Source organism: Manacus vitellinus, unplaced genomic scaffold, assembly GCF_001715985.3.
Source record: "Manacus vitellinus isolate BGI_N305 unplaced genomic scaffold, ASM171598v3 scaffold_16_pilon, whole genome shotgun sequence".
In the NCBI taxonomy this organism is placed as follows: Eukaryota; Metazoa; Chordata; class Aves; order Passeriformes; family Pipridae; genus Manacus; species Manacus vitellinus.
This window is the reverse complement of record NW_021939189.1, coordinates 5,528,030-5,552,048: the sequence shown is the minus strand read 5'-3', so window position 1 is coordinate 5,552,048 and position 24,019 is coordinate 5,528,030. Positions and strand designations below refer to the sequence as shown.

General features: G+C 40.4%; 1 long non-coding RNA gene across 1 annotated transcript; it reads right to left on the bottom strand.

Moving 5' to 3' along the window:
* Positions 1-755: 755 nt before the first annotated feature.
* Positions 756-4,045, bottom strand: LOC108639086. Its single transcript, XR_001920246.2, has 3 exons — positions 3,914-4,045; positions 2,676-2,881; positions 756-972 (listed from the first exon to the last, which is right to left on the bottom strand). It is a non-coding gene; the product is annotated as an uncharacterized LOC108639086 (long non-coding RNA).
* Between the last annotated feature and the right edge of the window lie 19,974 nt (positions 4,046-24,019).

The window sequence follows — 24,019 nt, the reverse complement described above, 5'->3', positions numbered from 1 at the left end:
GGCTGATTGGAAACACCATGCGTGACAGTGCACAAAAAAGACACTCGACAGATCACCAAATTTCACAGTCCCACCTTGGCACCTCCAGAAGAGCTCAGGGCATGTCCTGCCAAGGAGCTTCTTGCTCATTAGCCTGCTGTATTATTAGCAGATGTTTCCCAGCCTGTATACATATGTGCTGACCTGTATGTATGATCTGCCCCAAGAGAAGGTCAGGCAGTGCTTGACCACAGCAGCCACTGAGCCTTTTCCCACTAATGGAGCATCCCTGAACAAGCAGTGCCAGGATTGCCTTCAACTCCCCAACCCAAAGATGTGCAAGGGAACAGCCTAAGACAAGTTCCCCCGATGCTCTGCAAGCTCAATATTAACAAGAGCCATGAGGATAATTATCCTTCATTTGCATTCACAAAACAGGACTGGGGCATCACTGTGTGAATCCAAACACAGCCATGTGAACACGTGTGGCCAGGAGCAAGCACTCCATGACTTCTGCTGACAAGGTTTATGGCACAAACAGCCCCTTCCTCAGTGTGCTGTTAGGGGCTAATAGGCTGGCCCTATGTCAAATGGTAAAGTTAATAACTATGGTGATAAAAGACTAATGCAGGAGAGCAGTGAAAACACATGAAGGATTTTTCTCTCATTGACATGTAAACAAATTCATTGTTGTTAGTGTTTTCAGTGAAAAGAATGGCTTTCTATTGGGAAACAAACCCAGAAAGATTGAAAACTGCCAAAGCAGAGGAGTTTTCAGCCAGATCTATTATTTTTATATACTCACACACCTGTAGGCATGCACAGAACACAATACATTTTAAAAGAGAATTCCACATGGAGAAGTTATTATTAAATCATTTCCCAGTCAATCATCTTCGCTCCAAACTTGGAGATGCAGTTTATCTGATGTTCTGACTAGCAGATGAAAGCTTTGGGTCTTCCAGTGTTTCCAATGCATCATCCCTAGCACTCCTGAAAGAAATCAATAGTGGTAAAAAAAAAGACGTGAAAAATAGAGAATTTTCGTGGTATGGAGAGAATTAATAAATTCACTTTGTGAGATAAATGGGATGAAAAGGATAATACAGTGTTTCCAATCCATGAGGGTCTTGTACCAATTTAAATCATACAAGGTAGGATGCACTGGCACAAAGAGTGCTGATTTCAACGTGTTAATGGACTTTTGTAGGGGTTTTGTTCTTTTGTTGAGATCTGCAGCTGGGAGGTACAACTGGTTGGTGTGGTCTGAGTTTGCAGATGGGTACATGTGGCCATGAAGGTACATTTAGCTTTGTACACTCTAAATGTGTGTTGTATGGATGACCATTTTAATTTGAGGGAAGATCTCATAAGGCAGCTGGGAGATAAACTGGCTTTATGTCTTGGATCTCCATGACTCGAGCATCTTTCTGGTTAAGTATCTTTTGTTGATTGTTTTGATGAGAAAATGTGACTATAAATCTACAGCACCAGATTCAATCTGTTTAAAGTTAACTTTTGAAATGGGCTTTTACCTGAGCAACCAGGTATCTGTTTTCTTTTGATATCTCTACACTGGAGGGTAACTGCTCAATTACATATTAGCTGTCTCCACAGAACCCTGCCTAAGCTCCCAAGTATGTTTTCTGGTATCCATGGCCTGCATGAATTTTATACATCTCCTTCTCTGGGACTTTATAAGTCAGCCATAAAAGTTTGTGATGGGGTGGAACATAGTGATGTCCACAATATCAGTCTGGAAAAATGCTTTATATAAAGTGTCATTAAAATGGATTTGGCAATTTTTTATTTTTATTTTTTTCAGGAGCAAGCAAGAAAGAAAAGGGGGAAGGAAGAGAGAAAGCATTCAGCACTGGCTACATTTTTTTTTTTACTTCTCTGATCAGTAAGGGAAAAGGAAAAGCTTTGATTTCTTTAAGTGTGCATAACTCTAGAAGCTGGGGGGGGGCTTAGCCCCTTTGGATAGAGCTGAACTGTTCGTGTATTCATATTATTAATGGCTTTTGGTAATGATTTTACTGCACAAATTGTTATGAGACTGTTACAATGCAAATGGGATACCAGTGAGATTTTCTATCTGAAGACCCCAACCACAGACCACGGATATCACTGGAAATTCTCCTATTTAATAGATTTTGGATCACTCTCTATGCTCATAACAATGCAGACTACTTATTACTTAGTGGCATTCATTTTGTACCAGGACTAGAGTAGATACTGATGTTGAAAAAGCCTTTTTTCCCCCCCTGTAACACTGTCTCCTCAAGAATTGCTGCCGAATGTCCTTGAAGACATAATAGCTTCATAAACCCAGGTATGATTTTTCACAGGTAGTTCACAGGGCTGTCAGTTCCTGTGCTTTTTAATTCATAGTTTGAGGAGTCTGCCTAGAAGCCCATGCACTGGGATGCATGTGATGACAGGAACCCCCCATAAAAGTCTCCAGACATTTCAGGCGAGGACAAAGGCTTGCAGGGATGACCTGGGGACATGCTGAAGGCTGGGGAAAAAAGAGAAAGAAAAAGCAGCAGGCAAATAAAAAGAATATATTGCATATATTGTTGGGTTTTGCTGGAGAAAGGAGTACCTATGGGTAAGCCATACTCCAAACCACGAAGAATTCAGGGCAGCCAAATGCTTAGACTACATGCGCTTTAGGCCAGGCTTAGAACAACCTTGCCATCCTGCAAAGGACGTCTGGGAGTTTCCTCAGCATCACTTGCTCTCTGTGTGTAATAGTCCAGCATTGCAGTCACTGCACTGGATGAAGGCATTAACACCGAATTTCCTCTTGAGGCACATCTGAGGCAGTGCTTGAAAGTCTCCAGAGCCTGACCCGCTGCAGAAACCTGGAGCAGCTCACCCATCCCAGAGTCAATCCCTGTAAAATCCCTGAGATTTAGCAACAGCTTTGAGAAAGGACAAGAAGAAAGCAAATAGTTCTGCAGGTCACAGACTCTCTCAGCTCATTTTCAACCAGATACAATAAACTTGCTCACACAAATGAAAGGTCTAGTTTGTACATGCTCCCATCTGTGGTTATCCCTGCATGTTGCAGGTTTGCAGAGGTACGGGATGCATTGGTAGCAAGTTTCACTACACAGAGCAGTCACTCCAGTGCTTGTGCCTGAAGAGAGCTTGAAAGAGTTAAAGGCAATAATGTGCTCAGGAATGGCTTGTTTGCAGCATGGGCTGATATTTTTTTTTGTCAGCTTTGTGACCTGCAGGCACACACCTGGTCTCAGGGTCAAGTTACAACCAGGATCCCTGGCCCAGGGTCAGGACCTGGCTGATGATAAGAAAAGGAGGCCCTCCTTTGGCAAAAACCATCACTTAAAGAAACAAGAGAATATTAAGGAATATTAGATGGCACTCTGTCTTCCTTTAGGGTTCATTTCCCTTCCTTTAATTATCACAAAAGGTAAACACTAAATATTCCAGGGAGTCATGGTCAGGGGAAAATCCATGAACTGCACATTCATTATGGCCTTGTTGTGAATGCACTGGGAAAAAAAAGACAGAAAAGTTAGTGGGCTGCCCTTATTAAACTTCACTTAGCTACTGTTAATTATGGACCTAGATTGAGACTGAACAGCTCTAGATTGAACATTTCAGCTCTCCCCTACTGCAGCATCATTTAAAAACTGTAAGAAAATGTCAGTGAGAAGAGACCATCTGTTTTCTGAGTGGAAGCCCACAGAAGGAAGAAAGAAAAGAAAAAAGAAGAAACAATGCATGCATAAACCTTCAGCTAATGCTTATCTTTTGGGTAGCTGGTTTGTAGGGAGTTGGAGTGGATTTAGGGATGTTTATGCAAATCATAAATGATAGCCATGGACTATATATATTTTTAGCAATATTGTTTTACTTATTTCACAGACAGGTAAACGAAAGCACACAACAATTTAAATACCTTATTTGCAGTCATCAGATAACCAGATATTGAATCCTGATGCTCTTTCTCATGTTCTAACCACTAAACAAAACTGCCAGAGATGTCCCAGAGTGCTTAATAAATTGTGCCCAGAGGGTTATTTTCCTACGACTGAAATGCAGCTGGACTGAAAGGCTGCTGTCACTCTGCACAGACTTAGCTCTGTAAAATGGGGTGTTGCCAAAGGAACTCATAGGGGAAATTTTCGGTACAGTTGGCAAGGTGTGATTACAGGCTCTGGATTAGCGCCAGGATCTAATGCAGACCTAACACCCTCCTTCCTGGAAAAACTGTGGGCTCTTTAATAGCCCTTAGTTTTATGTTTCACCTGCACGTAAATGAGTGGCACCAATGGGAGATGGAGGCAGCTACAGTGCTGTGAGCACCATTAAATCTTCCTCAGAGCTGAAGCATTTCATAGTGATCAGTATTAGCCATTGACCTGATTTGTCAGCCTATCAAAAGGGAGTCACGTTCCTGGAATTACCCTTCTTCTCTCTTCATTCCCCGAAAATAGTTCATGGCAAGGATTAGTCTGTAACACACTGGTGCTCGAGTACCCTGGTGCAAATGGAGAAACTCCCACTGGGCATTGCACTTTGTCTTTATATTTAATTTGTGTGGGTTTTTTTTTTTTTTTTTCGGTCATTGGGTCTGTCTTGGGTATCTGGATTCAGAAAGTTCACCTTCTTAGAAGGCATGAGATGTGACACTATCTAGTTAAAGCTGTCCACTTTGGAAAGACAATGTGACTTTAAATCTCTCTTGGCCCTTTGTAATAAATGTTATAGTTTAAGCAAGCAATGTCTTTCCATTAAAACTATAAACTTGACTAGAATAATTAAGACTGATTTAAAGTAAAATTAAGTTTGACATGTGGCAGGTGAAGTGGTGCTATTAATTTCAACTGCATATTTGGCGACAATAGATGAGGGAAAATGGGGGACATGGGTAAAAAGGGCAGAGCTGTAAGTCCTTTCAGGCTCTTGGTCAAGTTGAGGATGGAGAATGAAGCATATTTCAACTCTTTGTGGGTTGTCATTTGCCTTGGAAGTAGGAGACAAGAGCTTGTTTTTGTTCTTGACTATTATCTGCAATGGATCCAAGGGAAAAGGGAGAAAAGGGGAAATGAATATTTAGAAAGATGGCCCTCCTTTGGCCTTTTCTTTTTTACCCTTTATTTATAGCTTTTGTATATTTTTTTCTTATTAATTTTATAATTTCTAAGTTTCCCACCGTTGGAATTCCTGTGGAAGGAACTTGTCTACCTCTCATCATTTGAGGGGAGGCATTTTTCAGACTGTGATTTTAGATGCAGGCAAAGATGACAGAACTTCTTCAAAACTGTTTATGGTAATGAAATTGCATCCTAAGGACCACTCTAGGATCCAATCCATTCTCAGGCTGATTTCTCATTTCATTTAAAATCCAGCTGAAACCTAAACCTGAGTAAGACCAGCTTGATCTAGTGCCCAGATCTAGTAGAGACTAGTTTGGGTGTGAGCCTACGTTGCATCCTTCACTGAGATTATCAAAAAGGTCTCGTTATTATAGTCATCAACCATCTCATTTCCTGCCAAAGATTATTGGCGTGAACTCTCTCCTGAGTCCATCAATGCCCTTGATCCTGAGAAATTACTGTTGAGAAATAGAAATAATTATGTTCTCCTCCTCCAACCCAGATATGGTATCCACATCTTGACAGCTTTTCCTGTCCAACGTCAGCCAAGGGAGTGAAACACTAGTATCCAGGGAAGGATTTCCTTTTTTGAAATCAATAAATTCTAATTGCCAATCATGCAAATAAATATGCCTTGCTGGAGCAATGTTATAGTCCACCAGGACTGAACCACATTAACTCATTGAGGAAACCTGATTGCAGACTGAAGTGAATGAAAATGTCTTTTAGGGGACCCTGCCACCCTGGTTCTGATGACTGGATTCTAATTACAAACATATTACTTTTTCTGCGCTTATTAATGACAAACATATCAACCTTTCCACCGGAAAGTGAAGTAAAAATCCAATTTGAATAAAGAATTGCAAATGCCTTGTGTAAAAGACTGCACACAAAACAAACCAGATGTTTCAAGCTGCATTGAGAGAGCTTTACAGAGCAGCTGGGAGAATTTTTTTTTTCCATCAGCCATTGGTAAAAGATATACATTGCCAGCACGCAAACTGCTTCCATTTTTAATACTCATATAATTGGTTTACTCCTGTAACCAATGCAATATTAAGTCAAAAGGGGTGGGGGGAGGGTGAAAGAAAACAATGACACTGGTCTAAGTTTACGAAGGTTATGGGGTTTGTGGATGGAGAGGAGAGTGGAGGAGGATAGAGGTTATTTTTCCCCATAAAGCTTTCTTATTTACTGCAAGGTTGTGAAATTTGGAAAAAAATACTAATAAAATTTATTGCCGGGGGTTGTAAGAAGATCATACCTTGGTTCTATTTTCAGCTCCAAACAGATTATAGGACAATGGAGCATAAATGGAAATTAAAACAGATTTAGAACAGACGTTAGGAAGCACTTTTTCACATCGAGGATAATAAATGTGTGGAATGGCCTATCAGGCAAGGTTGTAAAGGCAAAGACACTGGGATCATTCACGCAACAACTTGGGAAATAGCACACTAAAATGGAATGAGTCTGGATGGTGAGACAGCCTCTGTTTAGATTTCTGGGATGCTTCAAGTCTGTGTGTTCCCTTCCTTTCCTTTCATTTTCAAATGGTAATTTAATCTATGATTTGTTGATGTTTCAGGCAGGTTTGTCACTCACTTTTCCTGTGAGGTGGAAGACAACTCTTTATTCCCATGTCACCTGCCTTGATTTCTTTGGACAGGGAGTGTAGGAGAAGAGAACTTGCTCTGGGAAGCCAGTCCTGCCTCTTGCAAGATCCTGAACACAAAGTGGAGACATCTTTTCCCCTTTCACAGTGGATAGATCTACCAACACCACACATTCTTGGAGGAGCACATTCCCACCAGATCTACCCTTCTCCATGAGGGTGACTCTCATGGCAATCCCAGTAGAGTAGCTCATCTCTGCTCATGCTGTGTATTCTTAATTTCAAGATACTCCAGAAATCCTTTCATCTAATGGAGAACTTCTGAGAAAGATATCTAATCCCCAAGCACTTACTTTGTTTCCAGCACAGCCTTTCTAACATGCACAGGTCTATCCTATACTCATCTATACCTAAACCACATAATCTTAGGCTATAAGGACAGAGTGGCTTGCATGACTGCCTCATTTCAAAGTGTATCCCTGCTATACCTCACTATTCATGAGGTCACAGACCAATAAATGATTGGTCTGTGACTCAATATCTCTCTTCTCCTTCCCACCACATGTGGATGTGTGGGAAGGAGAAGAGAGATATTGAGTCACAGACCAATCATTTAGTGTGCAGCTTCCTGCTTTTTACTCCTTGTGCCACCTGCACATGTACCTGGCACAGATGGCACAGTAGCCAACACCAAATTTCACAGTGTTCACCTGCCTAGGTGACACCAAGCAAACCCTACTGCACTCAAGGACAAGAGGAGCTCTGTTCCACCAAGATGTCTTGAGTCTTCCTAAAGCTGGGACTCTCTCTCTGCCTTTCTCAGAGAAACCCAAGATTTGACCAACAGTCAACAAATTTCAAAACTTTGGGGGATTCATCTAAGAAAATGATGGTGAAGTCTTTTGAGGACTATGTATTTGCAGAGAGGTGAATTCTGGAGCTTAAAATTTGACCAATATCTACCACAATTACTTCATAATCTTGTCATTTTCCAGACATAAGTGGACACATCACCTGTGGACGCATGTTCTGCAATGCTCTCAGTCTGGGCAATAGATGGAACTCCTAATATAAAATTACAGCTCATAAACACAAACCACCTGGGCCACCCTTCCTGCACAAACAGACTGAGACTTTGGGGCACTTGCCTTGACTGAAGATGTGGGAACCCAAAGCAAGGGACCTCTGAAAACTCCTGAAAGTTCACCAGACCTCACCAGGAAGAATCAGACAACAGTTGTAGGTTTCAGTTTTAAAAGCCTCACTTTGAATGCCATGATAAGTCAGTGGAGATGCATTCTCTGTGTGAATACCAGTGTTCTCCAGAAGCATCACAACAGATTATTGCAGTTTCCTTGGGCCAGATTATTAACGATATTTAAGATATTTCTGCAGGGATGAATCCAGACAGTGTGGCCTCAGAGGACAGCACAAGGAACTCACCAAATATAAAGTGAGGAACTGGTGAGTCGTAGTCTGGGACACTCATGTCCTTTATTGTGTGTATGTACTCTAATAGTATATTCTAGCCAAGGATTTCAATGTACTTTAAAACATAAATTATCTTGACAAAGCTTCTCTGAAGGAGATAAAACTTACACAAGAAGAAGGTCAGAGCCAGAGAGACTGAGGGATTTGCTCAGGGTCACAGCACTGGTGAGTCAGTCAGTTGTGGAGCAATTATAGGAATCCTCCTCTGCAGCCTGTGCACTAAACATCCTCATCACAAATAAGATAGGAAAAAAATGCATTATTTCCCCACTGCATGCACTGCAATGTAATCATATGTGTGATATTATTTTATTTGTTTAGGATAGGGTATAGCATGAATCTGACTGAAGAAGTCATACTTCTGCAGAAGAACTTGAAAAAATACATATTGGCAGCCTCTCTATTCAGACAAGCAAGGATGCCACTAGAAATACAAAAAGGAATGAGCTTTCAGTAATGAAGGTAATCAAAGTGGAAAGTGTCTCTCCCCACGTTAGATGATCTTTAAGGTCCCTTCCAACTCAAATCAAACTATGATTCAATGATTCTATGAAAGGCCTATAAGAAAAAAATAGGGAGAAAATGCTCTAATGACAACGCAACTGCCCCAGAAGTATGACACCACCAAACTTTATTCAAAGGCACAGAGTGTGTTTATAAGAGATTTATGACAACATTGGAATCAGAAACAATTGTATTGATCACACCAGAACCAGAGAAATTGTATTGTTGTATTGATGACAGGTTTAAGAGAAATAGGCTGACTTACCTAATGCCTGTATCTTGCTGGGAAAAGCTCTCTCTGATAAATCAAATCTTAGTATACACATCTTTTGCCAGCTTGATCGATAGAGTATTTACATGCATCACTAAAGCTCAAGGATTTTAGTCTCAAAATCATAACTTGTTTTACATGCAGGACTGGGATTCCAGAAAGTGGCAAATCACAGTATCCTGTGTCACTATTGTATTGCAAGAGGTTGCTCAAAGGGTAATCCCAGTAAGCACTTTCCTCATATGTTTCTTATCTCAGGTAACAAGCAGAACTGTAACCAGCCAACATTCACCCAGCTCCAGCTGCCAGCCTGCAGCAGCCACAGGACTGGAGGGGTTCACTACCACATGAGAGCTGCCCATGCCACGCTCTTTTTGATCTGAGGTGTCAGGAACAGCATTCAAACCACCCAACTACTGAACAGAGACTGTGCCTGATCAAAATGCACAGTCAGTTGCCAGGGATGATGATGTCCCTTGTGTTGAAGGGACATTTGGCCTGAGTGAGCAAAACAAAGTGGGATGCTCAGAGCTGGTTACAAACCTGACTCCTCATGCCATGGTGGCAACAGGGCAAAACGTCCTTTTCTTTTTTTTTCCCCAAGAAATCAGGCCTAAAATAATCCCACATGTGTTTCTTGTTTTCAACCCTTACCCCGTAAAGCCAGATTTATTTTTTTTTTCAATAAAGCCATCCCCTGGGTTTAATAGTAGCTATTCTAGAATCTGAAGTTAGATTAATCACATCCCACTAGCAGCATTTTAGCTGAATGCAAGGGAGGCCTTTTTGCAGAGTATCTCCTGTGCTGAGCCCAAGTCCCCCTGTATCATTAGAGTCGGGGCCAGTGCCCCGTGTTTACGGCAGAGGAATGCCGATGAGGGGCTGGAAGTCCTCATTGTCAGCCTGCCACTGACTCTCTGTGTGACTTTGGAATTAAACACAATTTCCCCATGGCTCGCTGTGTCCCTTTTTGTCAAAGCTGAGCCACACTGACAGAGGGTGATGTGTGGGGGAGGTTTACACTACCACTGCAATTTCATGTGCCATCCGTATCCTGTGGACAAATAAATACATTCACTTCTAAGGACAGTCAGTCCGTGCCATCCATCATCACTATAGACACATAGAGGGGAAAAATGATTGTGAAATATGCCCAGAATTTGAGCTGGTTTTGATACCAGTGGATGAGATGCCATTTCTTGGTGCAAAAGAGCTGAATGAAAGGCTCGAAACTGTGTGTAATAATTATAAGAGTAACAAACAGGGTTTCTCTTTCAAGACCATTTACACAATTTACTGTGTTATCATTTCTAATTCATATTAATCAGAGGGTTCATGAACTTGTAAAGGAGAGCCATTTGTAGCACAAATAACTTTATCTGGCCTCTAAAAATACACATATTAAATATGAAACAATAGGGTTAAATATAAGCAATATGTTTAGGTAATTAACCTGCTGTTTCCACAGATTAATTTAGTCTATACAGGTGGTAAAAGAGCACCCATCACTGTGGCATGAAAACACCATTCAGAATTTAGGAGGCCAAAGAAGAAAATGAAGCTCTATAAATCGTGTTTCTTTCCCTGCCTGGTAGGCAGTTATTAAAAAGGAATAACCTCTGGATAATTGCACTGCAATAGCATGGTAACTACAGCATATTTACAGTCAATCTCTAATAACAGATAACCCACATAGTTTTTCTCCCAGTGATTTGCCAAGTGGAAGCAAACTCAATTTGAATCCTGCTTTTGCAGCTCGGTGCAGTCTCTTTGCCCCGTTATTACTCTGCTGCTAACAGCGGCCTCGGACTGTCAATATCTTCCCTGCCACGGTTTACACTGGTAGTTGTTATTATATCAGACCATGAAAATTGATGGTGATAACACTCTCTCTAGGAAGGCTCTATACATGTCAGTTATTCAAAATATGTCTCGTTAAATAAATATTTACAAGACTTTTGTTATTTAGCTTATAAACTGTTTGGACTGAGGCAGCTTTTGAGCGGTTGAAGAGCGTTCCAAAGAGTTACTGCAGATTAATCCATGTAAACCACACCAGTGTGCTAAAAATTGTTGTAGTGGTTCCTAACTGCCAAGTCTATATCCTTCCAGTCTAAAGAAATACAGGACATATTTTCCTTTGTAATAAAATCTCTCGATAAAAGCAATAAAAAAATACTAGTCCAGAACATGTGATTATCCTGGAGGGGGGGTGAAGGGGAATCATACCCATGGGATGACTGGGAAGTTGGCTCATTCTTGCAGCTGGGAGAGTGGATAAGGGTTAGGATTATCTGAGCTACAGAAATAGGGAAACCTTAAAACAGAAAGAGGGAAGAGGAAAGCTATTCAGTTAATAGTTTAGTAATAATAGCTATTCTGTTAATAGCATAGCAATAATTCCAGAATAATCAGTCGTCCCCAAAGCAGGCTTAATTTTGTCCTGGACAAAGCCAAAGGACACTAACAACAAAGCAAAAGTAGGCAGGAAAAAAAGGAGCCTGTCCTGTGTCTTAGCTTCAGATGTCTCTGCCTTTTCAAGACCTCCAGATCAGTGCTGTACAAGGATTTCGAAATAGGCAAACTAATGAGGCTACATCAGGCAATAATAATGAGGCTCTGGGAGGGCAGACGCTTTTCACTCCTAAAGATTTCTGCTCAGCAAGCCAAGTTTCCTGGCGTAAAACCCAGAGAGCAGAGATGTTTTTCATGCTTGCAGGGTCAGGCTTGTGAGTGCCTGTGTGTGAGTGTCTCTGGGTTTCACACTGTGCCTCTAGCAGAGTCATCCAAGAAGCGGCAACGCTTTCCGCTGCACTGGATGGCTTTGGGATGCTGGTTTTCCACGAGAGGGAGCAACTCACCAGCACAAAAACCCCCTTTTCCCAGACCAACCACCAAATTCACTTGGAGCTCTCAATTTACACAGCTGACAGGAACCTTGATTTTTATCAGTTCTACTAGATTTGAGAATCATATACCCATTACTGATTTTTCATGCCTAAAGTCACACTGGCTACGTGTGTATTTATGCATATCAGGGGAGAGTTAAAATGGACATCACTCATTTAGAGAAGTGATCCTTTCAATAAAAAGGAAACATTCATGTTTCCAGATTTGCAACAGCTGCTGGGCTAATTATTAGGATGCAAAAATGATGGATTTACCAAAGCAATCAACTGAAGGCTTATTCTCCTGGTGCTGAGCGAGGGGGCCTCAGCCTGTTGGGGAATTGAAGCCAAGAGAGAGGTAATTCTAGATTTGCCTGAAGTGTGCTACCCGTGGAAGGTACTGGCTGCTATTCAAGCTTCCTTTCCCTGCAGCCACCCCTTTTCATCCCTAACAGGAGAGACGGGAAGCAAAAACAGCTGTCAAAAAGAGTTCAATGTTATTGATAAGCCCTTTATGTCAACTGAAGCCCCTCCACTGGCAAGTCCAAACAAAACAGCTTAAAATCTGCGTATCAGTGGAAAAACATGTTGGGCTGCATGTGGAATACAGCAACAAGAAGAAAGTGTGAGTGTAACAGTTAGAGTCAATTTTTACAAATGACTGTGCAATCCACGGAGGAAATCCCTGGAGGGACTCAAAGTTGTAGTCCTGATCCCTTCCCCTCCCCACACCCCCTCCTGCCTCTTCCAGCAGTCACTGCAGTTCCTCTCCCGTTTAAAACTCAGCTCTGCCAGAGCTGGCTTTTCCAGCATCTCCCCTGGTTTTTTCTGTCCTTGCACGAGGAAAGATATTTTGCTGACTTCTTTCTGACTGTTGCACTTTGAACATGCACATTGAACTGCAGGAGAAAGAGAAGCAGTTCCTTCCCCACTGCCCATTTCCTGTTTACAGGGCACTGGGCATAGCTGGAGTAAGCTTTGGTCCCAAGTGTTGATTCTTGTGAAGAGTTTCATTCCCCTTCCTGGCCTGATGGGCTCAGGTTTGGGAGTCACAGATAAGCCCTGTGCTGGATTCCAGAAACCTGGCTTGCCTTTGCACCTCTGCTGTTTACTTTTTATCAGAGAGATGATTACCTTGTTCCTCCTGTGGCTTTCTGTTGTCTCGTCTCCAAGGTAGGAAAGGGCTGAAGTGACACAGAGCCAAGCAAAAGCTGATTTCTTGTATAGGGAAAAATGGGCCAATTAATAGTACCACTGAGTTTGGGACTTTATGCATAGGACATATCCAGCACAAATGGATTTGGTACAGGCTTCTATGAATCCAATCTATCTCCCTAAAATGACTGGAAGCTGCACCGAGTTGGAAAAGGTAACTTTCTCCTGCAAGCAATATGCATTTTTATGTAATCTCACCCTGACCCAACCTGTAGTCAATGCAAATGTCAAAATACATAAGAAAGTGTATTAGAATATTTGCTTAAAGAAGAATAGCTCTGTTGTCTCCCAAGAAACACTGGAACTGGGAAACTCTTGGTCCTGTTTTGCATATGATATTTTCTCAAACTGTTGCTTTTGGGGAAGAAGAGTTGTGATGTTTAAGCCAACAGCCAAACTATGTGTTAATTTGAAATTTATTTTACATCCTTTGGACTTAATAGCTACCTTTCACCATTCCTAATTCCAGGCTGGAAAGTCCTAACAGGCATCTGGGGACAAACCCAGCCCTGTGTGCATGTCTGTGCATTAGGGGTCACAAGGCATGTCCAATACATTAGGACCGTGACTGTTACAGCCCAGCTATGTAGGTGTGACTCCAGTTCAAACTACAACAACAGCAGTTCTGGAAGTCTGGAGTTTAATCACCGGTGTGTCAGCCAGGGTGGCAGATGTCACCTTGCCAGCAGTGGAAATCATGTGTCCCTTTATTCTGTCGCTTATTTTTATCCTTCTTTCAGCATTGCAGTATATGGCAGCACAGTACATTTGCAGCGCAAATTCTGGTCTGTGGTGAGCAGACTGATGCAATCCAAATGCATTTGACACCTTTTATCCTGCACAGTGTCAAGTCCCAATGAGATTTGTCACACGCAAAGCAATTTATGAATCTTCCTTTTTAATTTATATATCAAGAACCATTCATAGGAGTTATGCTATGCTATGAGCTTAACTGGGTTCTCCCAGCATGAATCAGGATCTGAAATAAGTGATGGAAATGTCTGGCTTTTGGCTTGTGTGGAGAAGAAATGGCTCAACCAGGAATTTTTTTAATAGTAGCAATTCCCATTCAAAACCAGAGACCCTCAAAGAAGGACCAGAAGAAGAGAACATGCATGTTGAATAGAAGTGCTGAAGAAAATTTAGTTTGAGAGGTTGGACACTTGGTCAGCGATCTATGACAGGAGCTCTACCAAGGCTCTTCTAAGACCTAAAGAACCTAAGTACTGTAGTAGTCCATAAGCTGGAGTAGCTGAAACTACTCTTGTTGCCTGGTTCACCGTCTTCACACCGAGGACTGCTACAAGAACCATCATAGGAAACTATGCTTGGCTCTCACGTCATAGAAGTCATCCTGGTTGTTTCAGGGAGAAAAGAGTGGAAAGCTGAGGGGACCATGTCTGAAAAATTATTCTGTGTCAAAAAACACCAATACATTCTGTAAGTATAAGTATTCTGTAAGTATAACTGCTGAAATATTTGCAACAACCACAGCTTCGGTTTCCTCATGAGGGTGATGTACACCCCACTGTCAGCAACAAAGCAAGTTCCAGGGCAAGCACTGTGATCTTCCAGACCTCATCACTTGCTCTTGGAGATCAGCAAGCACAGTTTGCCCGTTTCACAGACAGTGCTAGCACATGACTTGTTCACAGCCACAGAGGACATCAGTACTAAGATGAGACTCCAGCTTATGGACTACTCCTACAGTACTTAAGTCCTTTAGGTCTTAGAAGAGCCTCGGTGAAGCTCCTGTCATAGTTCCTTGATCAAGTGTCCAACCTCTCAAATTAAATTTTCTACATTAAAGGGCCCAGCACTTCTATTCATCATAGGTGAAGCTGATTCTGTTGACTCTTCAAAAGTAGCCACAGCATCTGCTCCAAGAAGAAGAAAAAATTGACTCTTCTTTATCTTATGAAATGTGAAGGTCATCTGGAAAAACCCTGAATTTACCCTCAGGAAGGAGCAACCACCACAAATCTGGCCAGACACTGTGAGATGCTGATAGAAGAAAAGGATTTATTTTTCTTTGTCTCACTCCACAGTTCTTACCTACTCCAAGCCCCATGAGTGCCCTGCTCCCAGCCCAAGTCTACAGCCAATATAAACTAATACTAAAATGGCTGCAGAGATTAGGTTGATGATCCATCTCAGGAAAAGGCACAGCCTTAAGAAATGCCTGAAAGAAACTAGTGACATGATAACCTATTTTCACATGTGGGCTTGCCCCATTTTTGTAGTGTTTCCAACAATCACTGTCAAACACAAGATACTGGACACATGATCTTACTAATAGACCTCTTCTTAGACTATTAGAAATTTTATAGAGAAGGAGTGGCCTTATTTTTGCTCTAAACTAATTTTTTAAATTTTTGAAAATTCATCTAGGAAAAAATCAAAAGCAATAGGAGATATTCTGGGCTATTTGTAGCGCCAAGTAAAAAAAAAAACCCTTCCTTTTTTTTTTCCCCCTTTCTCACTTTCTCTCCAGTGAAAAGTAGAATATGCTTTAGCTCTATATTGTGCACTGGGTGTAAGTGCTATATCAGAGCTTTCTGGATTTGAAAATAAATGTGCTGAAATCAATAATGATAATAATAACTCAAATGCAGTGTTACTCAATAATGTTATCTAGCTCAGAGAGAATAAGGCCATTCATTCCCTGGTAAGCATAAAGGAGTAGCTGGTTGTATGCATATACTTATGGGTACCTGACACATTATCCCAGAAATGTAATAAGAACAAACTCATTCAGGAGTTATATTCTAAGTTAAGTTTGCACATTTGTAATGTGTGATGTTTATGCACACATGTCTATTCTGGAAAAGCTGATCCATATTGCCCAGTTTAGGAAAAAAATAAAAGCAAAATATGACCTTGAGTATAAGGAAATTGCTCATTTTTAATGTTTGGGGATGTTCCTACTTAAAGAAGAGTTAAAAAAAAGACTAACAGAATGTGCTAACAGCTGACATTACCTAAAGGTTGAAATTATTAAACTGACAAAGGAATGGGTAGTTATCGCAAAGGTCAGAATAATGTATTTAGCGTAATTAATCTCCCCATGTCTTGATAGAGCCAGGGCAGGGGCCCTAAATCAATGTTATGTTTGAGGTGTGATGTAACACAAGGTACAAAACGTTAAGGATGGAATGTCAGCCTTAACTTTAAACATCCTTTTATTTGTTGGACTGTATAACACAACACGAACTTTACTTAAACATTGTATTTGGTGTGTTACATAGAACCGTGGTGTGTGAAAGAAGGTAACCGAGTAACATTCAATCAGCCACACAAACAAAGACGACTTTCTTGCAGTCTTTGAAAGGGCTTTTGGACGTGGCTTTGTTAAATACCAGTAGCAAGGATTCAAGATTGGTCTACCTGAATTAATTAATTCCCCGCGCCCAGACCTCTCCGCTGCCAGCCTGATTACATTTCGGATAAGCAACTGCTGTCCTCAGTTGTGGTTCAAAAACCTTACGAATTTCTCAGCCTGCAGAAGCTGCTTGTAGCAATAATGTTTAATAGAGTTCCCTTTTCATACAACCTAGGAAGAAGGAAAGGACAGGTCCCAGCAGCCCTTTTCGCAGCCTCATTTGCATGTTGGGTTAGGCTACTTAATAGTCTCATTAGCACCATCTGTTGGGAACCTGCAAATAATGCACTTCACCAGGTAACTGGAGATGTGAGAAATCACGAGGATAGTCCAGTAACATGTTTATTTCCAGGCCAGTAATTGTCCAGACAGCACTGGTTTGACTGTACAGTGGCCTTCCAGCTCCACGACCAGTTACAGTTCAAAGCGCTTTACTGGTTCTGCTCTCACCAAGGTACACGAATCTGCCACAGGACTTTGATTCACCAAACCCACGGCAAGACAGAAAACTGTCCCATGCCTTAGAGGAGCTGCCCAGCACCTCATGACATGGTTTTTGGAAGAATAATCTTGGACTGGGAATGCATTAAAAGAAACCTCATGATGTGGAGCAGCTTCCCAAACATGGTGGCTCCTCACAGCACATGTGTGGGTGTCTTCTGGAGCCATTACCTCACACACACAGCACCAGTGCTGGCACATGGTTTAGCAGACTGGAAGGGTAAAAGAGCTGGGGGTCTTTCAGTGAGTAAAACTAAGCATCTCTTACAATAACGGCAAATATATAATCTGGGAGACCTCTGAAAAGGCAGACTTTGCCAAATTATTGTTGGATTCCAAATCAAAATGCAACTACTTGGTTTGTTTTTACAGTTGGCCAACCTCAGGACTGAGATTTAAATGCCTAAGGCAAGGCTGGCTCCTCAGCCTGATGTAAACTGGACTTTACCCACCGACAGCTGAGGCAGTGGGGAGTGCCCCCACCAGAGCACACATTGTGCTAGTAAAGCTCACCAGGGTGGTTTTGCTCTTCACTCTTCCAATTCCAGCTCGCTTTGAGCCCTATACCCTACCCAATTCCATATTCTACAGTATTAAGTTACATAGAAGAATTGCTGAAAATATTTCACATTCATTCTTTCAATACAGGTGGTTATAATATTAAATGGAAATTAATACAAAATAATATGAAGCAGATGATTTCCTTCCTTTCATTCTGGATTCTTTCCCTCTTCTCCTGCCTCATGACTCCTATATTTCTATTATTTTTAGATATTGCTCTTGTAGGTAAATTTGGAACCCAAAACCTACCCCTGGAGTATTTATTTTTCTGGATCAGTTTCATTTTCCACTAAATAATATACCAGCTCCATTTCTGCTTGCACAACCAGCCTGAGCTAAGGTGTGTCAGCAGTGGGAGCCTGAACTTCTGCTTCCAGTGCTGGATTTAAAACACACATATTATTGCCTAATAAAAAAATGTGTGGGTTTTTGTTTTTTTTTTTTTACTTTTTTTTCTTTTTTTTTGGCAAAATGTTTAGTGGTTTCTAAATTAATCTGAGCATGATGTTCAGTTCCAGGGCCCATTGTTGACTTCTTTCCCAGCCTCTCTTTTTCTGGAGTTCTCCTTTTTAGGCGAGAACAGCTGTGCTCTTATATCTCTGCAATGTGGCCGTGTTACAAAGGTGAATACTTGTGCATTTGTTCCATCACTTTCTGTTTAATTCAAAGCTAATTGCTGATACATTTTTTTTGTAGGGCTTCTGGGGCTTAGAAATTATGGGATGAGGTTAGCACAGTAGTTCTGTTTTGTTCATAAAAGAATGTAGAATGGATTTGTTTAAAAAGTTATCTGAATTACTCACAGAAGGTTCAGTACAGGCTATTTAAGGCCTCCATCCTTTAATAGGATTCATTTGCATTATGGCAAGGACTAAACGGTTCTAATCTAGACTGATGCCCCTCTCTTCACATCCCTGTGCAAAGAGATAAAAAGATATTCCCTGTCATGCAGCTTTTTCGGTCTAAATATATGACAGAAGTAGAAGAAACTGAGACACAGAGAGGTGAAATGCCTGGTGCAGCAAGTTAATGGAAGTTGTGCTGCTTGCTGGTTTGTGATGTTGTCCGTGGATTAGCTTGGATCAGAGGAGAAGGTTATGTGCTCAGTACCTTTGTGATGCTTCTTGGGAGGAGGAAACAAGAAGGCACTGTAATCCTTCACGTGCCCTGCAAGTGATGTTGCCCCTCTTGGAGAAAACTGTCTTGGTTGTCCAAAAGGAGGAAGCAAATCCAAAGGTTCCCAGTGTTGTGGCCAAAGTTCCATGGCCCACAGTTGTTATTTCTTTGAATTCAAAGAAATGTGAAGCAAAATAGATTTCCATGAGGACTATATGTGTGTGTGAATTACAGGTCCTTTCACTGAGTGGAAAACCTGAAAATGAAGGGCAAATTCCATTTTTGGTCAAAATAAGGGGAAAATGTTATTCAGAAAATCTGAATCGGTGATCAAAAGCATTTTCAGAAGGGAATGGTGAAAGGAGGATAGATGGAAAAGGACTTAAATAAACTTTCTCAACTTTTTTTCTCCATCTCTCTGCCTATACATACATATGCCTGACTTTTTCCCATAAGCATGGGAAAATGGACACATACTCAAATATTTTATCTCTAGATATATAAAACTACTTTAACTTTTTTAATTCTCCCTTTCCCAATTTTTTCTCAGCCAAAATCATTTAAGAAATATGCCCTGAACTTGCTTTTAGCATCAGTGTCCCTGGAACTTAATTATCCACTGAAAACTCCTTGCCCCACTTGATGTCCCTTGGCAAATTCCAAGCCAACTTCCACAGAGGAGGAAGGATTCTGAAATAAATTTTTGTTCTCTTCATGGAACGAAACATATTTTTTTTTTTTACATTTAATGTGCCTTACCACTTAATAATATATTTATAAGAGCTCCCCTACCTGTCTCTTTCTGGAACTATAAAACACACGTACCCACCTGCAGTCTGCCATACCGATATTTACAAGCTTATATAGGGATTGCAATATTTTCCCTACAAGTTTGTTCTGTATTTTTCATTTCCAGCTGCTAATGGCTCATAGAAAGTAGAAGATCTGGAGGTAAAGGTGTGACTTAATCACCTACCATAAAACGCTGAAAGTCCCCACTGTACTTTAATGTAAAGGAAATTCACTTTTCCCCAGGCACTTTCGTTTGTTATATCTGCATATGCTCTAGAGCTCTAGTGACTCTGTTTAGGTGACAAAATAGAGTTAGTGACACTGTTAGAAACTGTTGGAATCAGATGCTACATATTACCCTTCAATGTAATACACCCTTGAATGTCTTCGAACAATGTGTTTTCTGCCCGTTTCTTTTTCCTTGATTTTTGGAAGTGTCCACTTAAATTAATTATTTAATATTAAATGAGCAAAAAGAAAGTGCTTGACTGAATAAAAAGATAGTGGAGAGTGAGGAACAGGCAGATCTTTCCCCAGAAATGAAAGTCGATAGGATGGATTTCTCTGCTGGAAATTTGTAAAATTTTACTCAACTCTGAAATGGATAACTCATTAGCAGAATACAGCACAGGGATTTATCTATTCCATCAATATGGGACAGACCAGCAGTTTTATTTGATATTTCTAGCATAATTAAGTTGATGAACTTCAGCAGAGAAGTTTCATTGGATTTTTTGTCAAAATTTTAAAAAAATTTCAAAAATTTCTCATGATGAGTTTTCAGAGAAAGCTCTTAAGCAAACCAGATTTGTCCTACATGATGTAGCAGCCTTTTCTTTCCCTGTGAGTTTTGTTAGTCAGGAAGCCAGGACAGGCTCTGCCACATCCCAGGTCTGACTGGTAGCTCTGATCGCTGCTCTTGTCCTGGTGAGTCCATCCATGAGAGACTCCAACAATCTCCATTTCACTCTGACATGGAATATGAACTCCTTTTTTAATCACAAATGTAATTGCCTGAAAGGAAGATTGTATTCATTACTGTTCTGTTTGGGAAATATTACCCTGAATAAAATGAGTAGAAGTTAGTGCAGTATAATGAAAGAAAGCCTGCCTGAACTCTGTAATTTAAGGATATAAAATTTTCAGGAGAACCATTGCTAGACATTTAGGCAAAACATTTAAGCACTTCAACTTAAGCATATTCTTCATATTCCTAGAAAGAATATATTCCTCGAACATCAGAGAAATCTCATTAAAAGAAATTTCTCATTAAGGAAAAAAAATCCTCCTAATTCTCATGATGCGTTTAAGCATCTATATGTGTTTTAAAGGGGGATGTATATATATATATATACATATATATATATTTAAGTATAAGAACAAATGCCAGCTGATAAAACAGTGACTTCAAGATAGAATGAACCTGTTCTGCTGCGTATTAAAAAGAAAAAAGAAGGCTGCTCTCATTTCTGCAAGTGTGTATCTTGGGGAGCTCAGATGGCTTCCAGGAGAGCAGAGATTCCAATTCTCTCCGTATTTTATGTGTTCTAGTTTCACTGGTCCTTCATAATTCGTATTAGAGCAGGTCATTATCACCCCCTTCTAATGCTTCAATGTTTTCATGTGTTTCACATGATTTATGGTGTCAAGGTTTTTTTTTCCTTTCTTATGTCCCAAAAGTTTCTAGTTTAGTAGGTGGTATTTTTGTGCCCTTTTTAGATGATCACTATTCCACATTAATTTCCAATAAATTTTCCAGTTCTCTTGATCATATTTTCAACCTTTTTTTCCTCATGTTAGGGGATAGGATGTAGTAGACCTCACAGATTTTTTTTCTTTGGGCATGTATAATACAGCATTTATATATTATTTAGTCCATCTGACTCCTCAACAGAATTCCTTCTAAAGGCAGTCATAGATTTTTTTCTAGGTCATGGCGACATGCAACCATGAATGATGGTTCAGAATTTTTTTCAGATCCTTGCTATTCTATAGAAGCTATAGTAATGCTGTTTCCTCTCATCATACTTTTTACTATATTTTTTCCTTTTAATACTGAACCTTCTTAAAATTGGATTGGATCTGTTCTAAGTTTTTCTTTAGATATGCTTTCGTACATTAAAATCAATGTATTGCACCTTTTTTCATCCACTTAAAAAGTCCAGTGCTTGCTGATAGCCTCAGGTCTATAAAAATGGAATGTCCTTTCTGATAAGGTTAATTAACAGCTCTGCTTGAGTGGCTTAATTGAGTATAAATTTCCTATTATTCTTACACAGCTCCAAAGGATTCAATTTCTTATTCTTTTTTTCTGGGGGGAGCATTGTCTTACATTTTTGTCTTTTTTTTTTTCCTTTTTCTTTTTCATTTTGTCCTTCCCAATTTGTTTGAAATCTAACTTAAGGAATAGGGCAACAGCTCAAACTCCTTCTAGCATGGGTCTACAGAATGGTTGCCCATTGATACCATACAGGATAAATCTACATTTTAGGTGTGAACTCTGAAATACCAAGCACTGTTGTACTTGATTAAAAAATATATAATTTGGTTCGTCGGTACCATATTTGGACCAACACTAGACCTACAGATTTTATTCCTACTGTGACCATCATGGTCATAATGACATTTATGGGAAGAGAGCAAGATGGGTCCACATCTAGTAGGTTCAACTATCAGTTCAACTCCTTCATATTCTCAGAAACTCAGTTTTGCTTCTGATGGTATTGCTCAAATGACTGGTTGATGACATAAGAGTGGAATTCCATTCCTTTTTTTTTTTTACCATCATCTATAGGCATCTTCTTTCTGGTTATTTACAGCTCTTCTGGGGCTTGCCTTGCAAAACGTGGCTTCTTGTCTCATGTGATATAATCTGAGGTGGAACTGTGTTAATGTTTTGTGTTCAAAGACAGGTAACTAAAGGGCTCACTCAGGCTTGCTTTACATCCAAATGCAAACCTGTCACAAGCTGAGCCAGAACTGATCTTGTGGATTACCACCACCATTTCAGATGGACATGATCTGAGACAGAAGGATGGCTGCTTCTGAAAACAAACTTCACCATCGGCTGCTCAAGAGACAGAAATGTAATCACCCATGCAGGCTTGGAACAACCCTCAAAATACCTCTTCATGTAGCTAAGGATTTTAAACCCATGTACTTGCTTGTAGCCATCTCAACTTCCAGTGATGCCTTTGAGCTTAGATGGCCTTAGCAGGGTTACAAGGAAGCAAATGGTAGCTCAGAGAATTAACTTTCAGGTTAACAGTTTTAATTCTGAGCCATCTTTTTGCTTTATCCTTTCCTCACAATGTGCAGAACCAAGCTCTAGTCTAAAGCAGGATCAGACACAGTCACTCCCCTAAAGGTGTTTTCTCCACGCATGTACCAGACTAAAGAAAAATGCACCCAACTGGTACAGAAGCAGCATTTTTCTTCGGGGTTTCTTGGTGCAAGTATCAGGTACAAGAATGAAGCTGAGACAGTTTTCACATGTCACCCGACTCAGAGATGAAAGCGCATCCTTATCAATATGCACAGTTTGGGTGTATTTTATTTTTCATGATGTGGCAGTGTAAACAAAAAGCCCACAAACATGCAGCAGTAATGTCAATTGGAACATTTGTATTCACTGATTTTCATAACTGACTTGCTTTCAGGAGGCATTTGTATTAATATATGTTTGATGTTTAGCAAATCTTCCTCTCTGTTCTTCTGATGAAATATTAAATCTGGGTTCTTTTGAAGACATTTTATCTGCAGTCTAGTGTCTGGCATTCTTTGCAAGCATTTGCAGCCCAAAGCAGAATGTATAGACAATATCAGTTCCAGTGTTGCTCCAGGAAAAAGGGCAGCAAAACTCCCTTCTATTCCATGAGAGCAGGACCTGGATCTTACAGGGAAATGTATTCAGCATATACACTCTTCTGCTTCTCTCAGCTCTTTGTAAAAGATGTGAGTTAGGTTCTGCAAATTCACAGAGGCATTTAACTCATGAGGGAATAGTTCCACTGCAAAACATTGGAATTATTGGCCTGGGTAGCAGGTATAACCCAAATAATTTTATTAAAATTTTCAGCTGATCCTGAAGATACATCAGTTTACAGGAGGAACAGATCTGATATAGTTTTGTTTAATTCAACTTCATACTGTGGAAAGAACCAATATATAAAGTTGAAAGGAATTCTGTCACTGCCACAGACTAAGGGAGCTATGAGAAAAGAAAAAAAAACAAAATGCTGAAAAAAATTTGAGTTGGTCCAGAAAATCAGCCCAGAAGACCTGGCATCAACCCTGACTGGAGTAAAATCCACAGAGCACAATGGCCTAAAATCAGCCCAGAAACAATAATCATGACCTGAGCCAGCAGTAGATTTCATCGGGCATGACATTCTAGCAAAGGGGTAAGTGGATTTAGATCATGTCTCTGACCCAAACTTTCCAAATTAGTAACCATGGGGATTTAGTTTATTTCCTTGCTGTTTTGCATTGCTGAGAATTTGCACTTCATTTTCTGAACAAATCTATAGTTTAACCAGAGCCCCATCTTTAGCTTATTATAGAAAGAGG